Below are 12,218 nucleotides of genomic sequence, written 5' to 3'. Positions count from 1 at the left end.
ATCACAACATCAGACACAACTTTCCAGGATTGGACCTGATTAGAGAGTGGACAGGGGATGAGGAATGGTCAGAAATATGCCATCACCTGTGTCTAGAGTGTCAGAGCTAAGGAACTAGAGAACAGCCTGTGGGAGAATGAGCACAGCTGAGGTCAGGAGAACATGTGGAGTATGGAAAGATCCTCACCAGGAGCCAAAGCCTTCACCTGGAGTGGATATTTAGCTTGGACTTGGCCTTTATTTTTATGCAATTTTGTAATAAACTATGGAAATAAAAAGGAAATGATGAGAAGAGCTGATAGAAATTAGAAGAAGAGGACAGGGGCCAGAAGAGGGGGCAGAGCAAGAACCACTTAGAATGAACCTCACCAGAAAGGCAGGGTTTGAGGACAGAAGAAGAGAAAGATAGAAGGAGGCAGAGGAAAAGATGGAGAGAGAGGGAGAGAGAGAGGCCTATGTCAGGTGTGTTGACTGCAGGGTGAAGAGTTATATGAAGGATCCAGATGGGAGGTGATTACAGGTCAAGAAGGTACCAGGAGGACAAGAAATAAAAACAAACCAGTTTCAAATTGGAAGAAGCACAGGGAAGAATGAATCCTCAGTGTGTAAAAGTAACTAGGTTCTTCTGTGAGGTTGAAGACCAAAGATAGGCTCATCATGTGATCTGTACATGGGAACATGCAGGTTCTTATGACATGAAACCCCTAGCATTATGTCTAGGTGAACTCCCCAGTATTTGTGCTCAATGACTCCCTCTAAATAAATATTCAGAAAAGTACCAGTTCCTCAATTTTCTCCTGGGCCCTGCAAACCGCCCAAAGAATGAATCAATACATGTGACCTGTCAGGAGAGAAGGCAGGAAATCTCAGGGTCCTGTGAGTGGGAAGCAGCCAGGGCACCAAAGGCTTTCTGACTCTCAGGTGTGGCAGGTTTGTGTCTAGGGCTGAGGCTCTTGGGAGTGCTGATGGGAACTGTGGTGCTGCTGATGGGAACAATCTGTCCTGTTCTCAGCCTAGGGCTGCTGATGGGCAGAGTGAAATCTGTCCCTGACCCACTGCTCCTGAACCCAGGGGACAACAGCTGCCCACATGTATGCCCAGGAGAAGAGCAGCCTGGGAGCCTGTCCTGGCTTCTTCTTATGCCAGGCCAAATCGGCCTTTTGCTTAGATAATAGATTCTGGCTGGACTTGCAGGTGACCATGTCTCCTGTAGACACAGCCAAGGAGCCTGGAGACTGGGTCATCACCGTATCTCCACAGGTACCTGCCATCAGGAAAATAAAGAATGGACCATAAACACACACACACACACACACACACACACACACTATCATATGTTCTTTGAAATATCATATAATAATCATTTACCTGAGGTAGTGTTAGTCAACAAATAATTAGGCCTGTATTGGAAGTCGCCATTATTTCCCAGCACATCTTTAATAGCTTTTCCAACTCTACAAAGTTTTTATTCTGAAGCCCTTGAAATACTACATTCCTCACCTGAGACCCAGAGCCACAGGAACATGCACACCTGGGACTGGGACAGCATCCTGCTGCCCCTGTCTTCCTGACACACTTCAAGTCTCATGGAAAGTGCTTCTTTGTAGAATTTGGGCAGCTGGGCTGGGCTGCAGGGGTTTCTGTAGAGCCACTAGCTAATAAAAAAGCAAATAGCCTGGATTCAGGGCTCCAAGCAGAGCCTCTAAAACTGTAAGTAGGCAGATGAATTAAAGAAGAGATTCTATTGTAACCCAAAAATAACTTGGAGAGGATTGAGTACCCAGAAAATGAAAAGCTTATTACCCTAGATTAATAATCCTCATCAAACAATGAAACATGCTGAAAACATCAAAGCATATAAATAAGAAAGGAGAAGGAGGAGGAGGGGGAGAAGGAAAGGAAGGGAGGAGGAAGGAAGGAAGAAAGGGAGGGAGTAGAGGGAGAAGAGAAGAAACAGCATATTGAAAGTACTAAAAAACAAGTTTTGACCTAAAATTCTAAGGCCAGAAAATTCACATTTTCAAGGAAAATGTAAAAAAAAAAAAAAAACACAAAACATGGAGAACACACCATTGGTCTTTGCACAAGAAGGAAATGACCACATAAATCTTATACACAAAGGCAGGCAGCAGCAGACAAAGGTCTCAATTGCATACAGGAGGATAAAACAAGGATAAGTTTAGAACATATTCTTTTTTAATTTAAATGTCATTTTAATATTTAATCGACTGTTTACTCAAAATTATAAGGAGGCACCCTGGGGTATGTAAAAACCAGAATGAAATGCCTGACAACCAGCACAGTTGACAACTGTCTCCTGCAGAATCCTGCTGCAAGGAAAACTGAGAGGATCCTCCAGGCAGGCGGCCTCCAGAGGGACAGTCAGGAACAGACTCAGCCACCAGGAGGCCCCAGTGCCCTGCCTCCTGAGTCCCCTCCAGCTGTTCAACACTCTCCCCTCCACACAGGACAGGGCTGGCCTCTTACCAATCCAGGACCAGGAAGTCAAGTGAGTGACTCCAGAGGCCAGGACACTGAGACTCCTGCCTGCTGACCACTCTGGGAGGATAACTGCTCCAGAGGAAGCCAGAGGACCCCTGGTGAGGACCCCCAGGCAGCCCAGGGCAGGGCCACAGTGAGAACCCCAGGCCTTGTCAATGGCAGCCTCAGCTGGCCAACATAGGGGAGGCTCCTAGAGACCCACCAGAGGAGTCCTTCTGTGACTGCCCCTATGGTTAACAGCCATCAACACCTGGGGACAAACCTTGAGCCAGAACCACCTGGGAAGCCCCTCCTGATTCCTCTCTCACAGAAACAGCAGGAGAGTAAAATGCTAATGGTTTAAGCTGCTGGGCTGGGGCACTATGTCACACAGAAATACAAGGTTCATGCAGAGAAATAATATGGAGTTCTACGATGTAATGGCAAAATTGTAATTTCTATTGGCTGAATAGAGCAGCTGTGCTTCACAGGGTTAACATACCCTATATTAGCACTGAAGTACCATACTTAATAGTACCATACCTAAGACTAGCCACACCCCCAGCCCCATGCTAGTTTCAAATAACTGAACAGGAACTGTACAGGAGAGAAGTTTGGGACATTCCTTTAACCCAGGAATCAGTGTGAACATCAGCAGTTGTGAGATAGATTGAAATCTGGTACCACCCAGTAGGGAGCTGTAACAGAAGAGAATCATGTCTAGATCTTCCTGCTGGAGATGCTGCATCAAAATCCTACCATGAGGAAAAGCTGAACACCCTACATGAGGGACATTTTACAAAACAATTAGTGTGGGCTCTCCAAAAGTGCTTAGATCATGAAGTTCAGGAAAAGATGGATAGACTGTTCCAAACTGAAAGAGTCCCCAAACCATGGAAGGTAAATACCGCCCATGATTCAGGACTAGGTAGACTTATTATAAAAGACAGAATCAGGGCAATTTCCATAACCTGAAATGAATCTGAAGATCATGTGGAGGGACGCACTAGAGCTGACTTTTATTTCACAGTTGGATTGAGGTTATGTAGGAAGAAGTTTCCAGAGGGTGCTCTACCAGCTCAACTGGCTTTCAGATGACAGAGTGGCACAGGGTGCTGTGTGCTGTACTAACTAGCTTTCTGTAAGTGGGAAATTCCTACAAAAGTTTGTAAATATGAACAAGCATTTCTTGAGAACTTGCTAAACTTATTCACAGGCATTTTACTGCCATCTGATCAATGCACAGGCCCAATCCTCACTGCACATACCCTGGGGCAGCACCAGGCTTCCATGAATTTATGCAAGATACCTCCATCATTGTCCCTATTTCCAGGGCACTAACTGGCTGAACCTGGTTCTTAATTTGGGAACTTCCACAGTCTGCCCTCTTTTGTCATTTCACCTCATTTCCCACAGCTCATCAGCATGAAAGCTCTAATTAAAAATACTAATAGAACAAGGAGAGAGAGAGAGAGAGAGAGAGAGAGAGAGAGAGAGAGAGAGAGAAAGAAAGAAATAGCCCTGGAATTAAAGTCTGGATCAGGAAAAGCCTAGACCTTGGATCAGACAAGCCCCCTGAGAGTCAGTTTTTTCCAAGGTCAGGAGAAGACCAAGAGGCTGTGGCCTGGGAAACTGTCCCAAGTTGTGACAGGGGAGGGAGGAGGGATAAGGGAAACAGACAGGACAGCCTGCTCTCAGTGCAGCACGTCCAGAGTCCTGCACTCAGTGGGCAGCACAAGGCCTAGGAAGCACCACAGAGAGGGAGAGCCTGGCTGTGCCCAGAGGCACCACAAGTAAATCTTTGATGGCAGTGTACACCTGACTGCTATGGCACTGGCTGCTTATTTTAAAACTCACTAACTAGCTAACTATATACACACACACACACACACACACACACACATATATATACATACATATGTAGATATACAAAATGCATATATATACATCGTAAGCACCATGTCTAATTACATACACACACACACACACACACACACTCACACACACAGTGTTGGTTCTCTTCCTCTACAGGGGGAGGGAACATCCTGGGCACTGAATTAGAGGAAATGGCATTTTATGCTTTTATGATTATATCAAAATAAATTCTAATGTTAATTATAACTAAAAAGGACTAATCATTATAAAAAAAGGACAGATTAAAATATTTAAAATACATATTTTCTTATTTATAACACATCAAACCGATTTGAATGATATTGTTTTCTTTTTCTTCATATTAAAATTAATTTTTTATACTTCTAAGGATATGTCATCTAAAACCTCTTATCTGAGATGCAAAACCAATTGTATAAGCACTTGGGTCTGTGATACCATCTTGCTGTCTATCAAGGTTGTCTGTGCTCAGTCCCATGTCCAGGGAAAGCCTATTTCTAGAGCTCTGAGCAGCTGGCCTTGGGCCCCAAGAGCCCATGCACAGCACCAGAAAGGGTGACAGCCAATGTGCATGTGCAGCGAGTCCTGAGGAACAATAAACTAAAGAGGAGATAAGAGTTTCAGTGGGAAAGGTAAGGTCACTGCACACCAAGTAAAAACCCCAAAATCAACTGTAAATTGCATTCATCATTAAATTGCAGGGAAGTATGCTAATATACAATATTTTGACATTAACTCTTATCTTCCTTTTTTAATGCCTATAAAAATTACAATTTTGCTTTTATACACAATACCTTTATTTTATTTATTTATATTACGTGGTGCTGAGGATCGAAATCCAGTGCCTTGCATGTGCTAGGCAAGCACTCTACCATTGAGCCACAACCTCAGTCCCTATAGTTTATTTTTTTGTTTTTAAAAATATTTGTTTTATGTCTCTTCTTTCTTTTAGAAAAAAGAATTACTTATTTTTTTTGAGAGAGAGAGAATTTTTTAATATTTATTTTTTAGTTTTCAGTGGACACAACATCTTTATTTTATTTGTATGTGATGCTGAGAATCAAACTCAGCACCTTGCGTGCTGCCACTTGAGCCATATCCCCAGCCCAAGAATTACTTATTTTTATTGGTTATTTTTAGCTATACATGACAGTCGAATTTACTTTGACATACTAATAAAAACATGTAATATAATTATTCTAGGCCAGTCCCCAGGACTGCCCCTTCCCCTTCCCCCTTCCCTCCCCCTGTTTCTTTCCCTTTACATTACTGATCTTCTGTTACTTACTTTTTAAATGTAAATGAGTACTCAAGGTTGAGATACCCTGTTGTATATTCATATGTGCACATAGGAAAGTTAAGTCAGATTCATTCCACTGTCTTTCCCTGTCTCATCCCTTCTCCCTTCATCCCATTTCCCTTTTTCCACTCCACTCATATTCCCTCCATTATTTTCTCTACTCCCCATCCCAACCTTATTTTGCATTAGCTTCCTCATAAAGGAGACAACATTCCACCTTTGACTTTTGGGGACTGGCTTGTTTCTACTGTCATCTTTCTAACGTGCTGTGGTCAAGGTGAAGCCATACATTAAGTCTGTAATGGGACACGTGTGTCTGCAAGCATACAAAGGTGGTGCTATTCTCTGGGTCACATTCCTGCCACTGGACAGAAGGAGCGTGCAGTGCACAGATGCATGATCTGCTTCTCAGATTCTCCTTTAGGTTCTAAACACACATGGAAAGTCCCTCTGACATCTCCGTCACCCCAGCACATCCAAACCAAAGTTCTGACAATCCCCTGTCACAAGCAGGATCTCAGAGTCGCCCCACACTCCATAAATCCCTTGCCCATCTCTCTGCAGGCCAAGCCTTTGCTAAATAACATCTCCAGGCCTCTGGAATCCCTGTCATTAAGGCCCTAAGTGTCACGGCTCCTCTTAGTGGTAAAAGGAGAAATAGCGTCAGCTCCTGGACCTGGTAAGCAGTTCTTCATTTATACTTATTGAAAACAAATGAAAAAAATAAAACTAATACAACAACACAATTTCATGCATAGGATTATAAATTTGAAAGTAGAATAAATGTGCATCTGAACTGAGTCAAATGTTACTTAAGGCTGTATGTTTGAGCTTTTCCACTCCCTTTGGGGAAGATGCAGAAGCCCAGTGGTAGTCAAGGTAGGATGGAGGGGACTGTGGTAACTAAACCTTCATGATTGTGACCATGCACACAAGGCTTCTCGAGGCCATTCCACCTGTACTGCCAGAAATATTAGAAAATAAAAAATAAGAAACACAGGAAAGACTTGGTCACACATATGGAAGCCATCACAGAAAGCTGACATTAGCATTGAATAAGGAGAAAACAACAAATAAAAAATCTAGAACATAGGACTTATGCTTGGGATAGACACAGAGATATTTGAATCAAAGGAGAATAGCTTCACAATTCTGAGTTTTCTGAACAACTTTGGAAGACTTCTTCATGAGCTTGAGCAAATAGCAGTGGTGAAAAGCTAAATATTTGGATGAAAATATAAGCCTGTGTTCAAAAATTTATAACGAAATATTTTGACTGTTCAAAGCACTTTTATTTGGTATGACTGACAAAGACTTCTTTAAGTTTAAAATTATATTCTGGATGAAATACAACTGAACCTAGAAACTCCTCAACAAATTGTGCCTTGAGGTCTAAATTTAGTATGAAAATCATTAAATTATAAAATGTGTGGGGTGGGAACAACAGACATTTACACAGGAAATTTTGTTTCAGATTTAATAATTCAGTAGATACAAAATACTAAATAGTCAAGCAAAATTCTCAAAGAACTGGTAAATAAATTCAACAAAGTTACTACAGGAAAATCTGTAGCACTCCTATACACCCACAGTGAACTCACTGAGAAAGAAATCAGGAAAACAATTCCATTCACAAGGCCTCAAAATAAAATACCCAGGAATAAACCTAGCCAAGGAGGTGAAAGAACCCTACAAATAGAATTATAAAGCACAGAAAAACAATGAATAAGACACAAGAAGATATAAATGTATTCAGTGTTCATAAATTGGGAAGATTAACTTTGTTAAAATGGCAATGCTATTCATAAACATCATCAGTTTCAATCTAATTCTCATCAAAATACCAATGGAATTCATTGCAGAACTAAAAACAAATAATAGGTCTGAAATCTATATGGAAACATTTTAAAAAATCAAACTACCAAAGCAATGCTGAGCTAGAAGGAAGTGCCCTATCTGATTTGACATATACCACAAATCATAAAATGTGTGGGGTGGGAACAACAGACATTTACACATGAAATTTTGTTTCAGATTAAGTAATATACCACTTGACATATATCACTGTAAGAAAAGCAGCATGAACTGCATAGCTATCCATGCGAACAAAGGAATAGAAAAGAGGGTCCCAAAATAAGCCCTTGCAGTTAAACCATCTGGTTCTCAACAGAAGCCATAACAACATGTTGATGAAGAAAACCTCTAGAGCAGATGATTCTTAAAATATTGGGCTTCTGCCTTCAGAAGTTTGAAACTTGATTCCCAAAGTTCTTTATTTCTGTTTCATACAAAAATAAAGTCAAAGTGGATTCAAAATCTTAATGTAAGATCTGACACTTTTATTTTCCTACTAGAGAAATCCCTGGGGGAAACACTTCCATGTAAAGTTACAGATGACACTCTCCTGAACAAGACTTCACTGGCTCAGGGAATAATTCCAGGAGGGACAAGTGGGTTTGCATCAGTTTAAAAAGATTCTGCACAGCACAGGCAATCAATAGGGTGAAGAGGGAGCCTGTACAATGGGGGGAAACATCACCTACACATCTGACAGAAGATTAGCAGAGTAGATAAAGAACTTAAAGATTAACAAAAAAAATCAAATAAACCAGTTAATAAATGGACAAAGTGACTAAGCAAATTTATTCAAAAGAGGAAGTACAAATGGCCAATAATTATAAGAAAAATGTTTAACATCTCTAACTGAAAGGGAAATACAAATCAAAACTACATTTAGATTCCATCTCATCCCAGTCAGAATAGCTATTATCAAAAAAAAAAAAAAAAAAGGAAACACTGGTGAGGATGTCAGTAAAAGGAACCCATAGAAATGTAAACCCACTATGAAAACAGTACAGGTTCATCAAAGAACTAAATATAACACTACCATATAATCCAACTCCATTACTCCTGCATGTATATCTGAAGGAATCAAAGTCAACACCCTCTAAAGGTACCTAATACTCATGTTCATTGCAGTTCTCTTCATAAGAGACAAAGTACTGATGAGCCTAGATACCCATCAGCAAATGAAGAGCTTAAATCAAGGTGGCATATATTCACAGTACACTATTCTTCAGTCATAAAGAAGAATGAAAACATGCATGGCTGGAAGATGGATGAAACTGGTGACCATAGCACTCAGTAAAATAGACCAGACTCAGACCAACATCACATGTTCTCTCTCATATGTGTAACGTAGGGGGAAGAGAGCATGAAAGTAGATGGAAGGGGAAAGATCCAGAGAAAGAGAGGAGGGTGGGAAGAAATAAGATAAACCGGGAGGGAGATCTGAGCAAAACATGTTTTATATTTGTATGAAACTGTCACAATGAAACTCAATATTTTGTGTAATTAATAGACACTAATAATTATAATTTTTAAAACTATTTTTAAAACTTTATTTTCAAAACATAATTTTCTGTTTCACACTTTGCACTCTCGGTCCAAACAAGCCACAAATCACTGGTTGACATGACCAAGGGGATAGACCATTTGAGGCTGGGCTCATTGGGCAGCTGTCTGGGATTTCTGTTCATACCTGGAGCACTATGGGAGGAAGTTCCTTTCCTTCAGACACTAGAGATTTGCAACATCCACAAACTCCACAGGATGATTGGTGAGGGTGAAAACTGTCTCAGATCCATTGCCAGGGAACCAGGCTGGGACCCCGGAGGATCAATTAGATGTGCATAGATCAGGAGTGGGGGGATTGTCCTGGTCTCTGTTGATACCAGTTAATAGACTGGAAGGTGCCAAACATGTCATTGATACTCCAGTTGGTCCTGTAAGAGATGGTGGCCCTCTCCCCTGAAAACACAGGCAAGAGGATGGAGAATGAGATATCACAATGTTCCCAGTGGAGCCTGGAATAATAAACAAGCATAATCAGCCATCAGATGTCCCCTGAGACCTCCAAATGTTGAGGTTATCATATTGCTTTGGTAACACCTACAACCACAGGCTCAGCATCACCCTGAGTAATTAAAAACAAAATTCAGCCGGAAAACCTGCAGCCTATGAAACATGTTTTAATTTCCAAGACCAAGGACACAGACACAGAAAACAGTAATTGCCACAGTGAGCATGGCCCCTGCTTCTCCCCATCCCTCACCTGGCACCCAGAGCAGCAGCACCCACAGCAGGGGACCCTGTTGCTCCATCTCTGCAAGCAGAACCAGAGGATGCCCCTAACAGGCCTGGGCAAGCTGTCTTTAAGATGCTTTGAGCAGACTGGACATCTTCTAGTGACACCACATGCAAATCAGCCCTAGAAACCTTGTGTTGGTGCTGAAAGGGACACCTGCTCTTGCTTAGCCCCATGGGGCTTGAGATTAGCAAATGTTCAACTGTGGCTCAAGTGCTTCCCAGGTGATTCTGACGCCCTCCACTGAGTCCTTGCCTCCCGGTCTGCCTGAGACCCCACATCTGGGGAGTATACTACAGCTGACCTGCCATGGGAATATGAGTTACTTCATATTAAGAGTAAAATCTCACATCATCTCAAATGATAATGCATTTCTTCTTTGGTCATTGTCAGAAAGGGAAAGCAGTGGTTTTATAGTGCAGTCATTGGGTGACCTTGTTCCCATGGGGAGGGGAAGTCCTCCACACTGAATAAAAACCCTTAAGTCAAACCTATAAATGTCTCAGGATCTGGAAACTATGTGGAGGTAGTCATGGAGCACAGGGGAAGGCTGGGAACCTACACTAATCAATAAACTGGTCTCAGGTGGGGAGAGGTGGGACTCTCAATCTGCTCAGTGATGACACCAAGGCTGTCACCTGAAGCCTCCCCAGGCAGCAGACATTCAACTGGATTCCATCCGGAGGGGCAAGTAGTTAGTCCTCAAATTCCAGTTCACTCCCTTTTATTGTCATTGAAGGTTAGAGCTGAGGAACCCATTTTCTCCCACAGTAAGACATGTTGCCCCAAAGACATCAGGAATTGTTACATAATTAATATCAGATTCATTCTAGACTATGAAATGAATAGAATTACTTCAAGTGGAAAACACTTCTTGACATTTAAAGGCACAAGGAAACAAATGGGAAAAAAACCAGCAAGGTTTCTATCTGATACTCTTATAGAAAAACACTTAAATCAGCCAGAGTAGAATTTTTAAAAATATTGTCGCCCAGAAAAATACAGCTTTTTGTTAGATGTTAAAGTATAATTTATTGCCATTTAGTTTTCTCTTATTTTTTCTTTAATTCTACAAGATATTATCTTTAGTAAATAAACAACATCTTTGGCAATTCTCTAAAGAATTTCAACATCAACTTAAAGACACCAAAAGAGCTAGTGAATATTTACACTGGAACCAAGAGCAGCAGGTCTAGATTCAGGATGCCTGTCAATCACTAACCTGCTCAGTGGTCCCAACTGTTCTGAGGGCAGAGGATCAGGTGTCCTGACACTGTCTTCAGTAGCTATGGATCAAGGGAGGCTGGTGTGGTGTGCCTTACTGCTCTCTTTACAGTCACCCCACTCTCCACACAACCTGGGACACAAACTGCAGGCATGTGTGCTGTGAAAACTTCTGCAAGTTCCCCCATCACAGTAGCACACACACTGTGGGAGTGACAGGGGCGGATTTGGGTGGAAGCTGTGTGTGATGCAAGGGAAGACAACTCAGATCATCTTGAGGCTGTTAGACTGGGAAAGGGGTCTTGGCTCCCAATTTCCACACAGTATTGGCTCAAGTTCAAGGGCTGAGGGGGCTCAGGGCAGTTCTCTCAAGTCACAGTATGGGCATAGTTCAGATCTAAACTGCCCCCAAAGCCCATGTGTTGGAGGCCCTGTCCCCAGGGTGGATCTTTGGAAAGGCTGTGGAAAATTTAAGACTAAAAGATCATCAGGCCATTTAGGGAGTGTCTTTGAGAACGAATGGGAAACTCTGGTCCCTTTCTTTCTCGCTTCTGTCCCCTGCTGATGAAATGAGCAGGTTTGGTACCCAATATTTGCTGTGCTGCCTCACCACAGGACTAAAGCAATGCGACCAACCTACAATGAAGTGGAATCTCCAAATCTATGAGACAAAATCGGCATTTTTTTCTTTGTAAAATTATTATCTCATGGATTTTGTTACTGTTAAGGAAAATTGACAACACAGAACCTACCCCCTTCACTCTAATTCAGGGCAAGAGTAGCTCAAGTGTTTGCAAAGCAGAATAATGCTTGACAACACACTTCAGTTGATATTAGTGAGGTAATGTATAACAATTCAAAAAGAGCAAACAGGCCACTATATCCAGAATATACTGCCTCACACAGACTTTTTTATAACCAAGGAAGAAATATAGACAAACTATCACACAAAATTCTGTCAATAACATCAACATGAATAGAGAAGGCATGAGTACCCAGAATGATTGAGTCAATGACTAAAAGTCCAATCACACCTTTGCTCTGTCACCCAAAGTCTACTTATTAGATAGCTGCATCCGTGATCAGACGATAGATGCCAAACACAAGACTGATGTACATCTTCCTATACAGCCAGTGGACTTGGGGTGGGGTGTCATCTCCTCGCTGAAGCAT

The sequence above is a fragment of the Callospermophilus lateralis genome, chromosome 14 (genome assembly GCF_048772815.1).
Source record: "Callospermophilus lateralis isolate mCalLat2 chromosome 14, mCalLat2.hap1, whole genome shotgun sequence".
NCBI lineage: Eukaryota > Metazoa > Chordata > Mammalia > Rodentia > Sciuridae > Callospermophilus > Callospermophilus lateralis.
Note: the sequence above shows the minus strand (reverse complement) of the source record.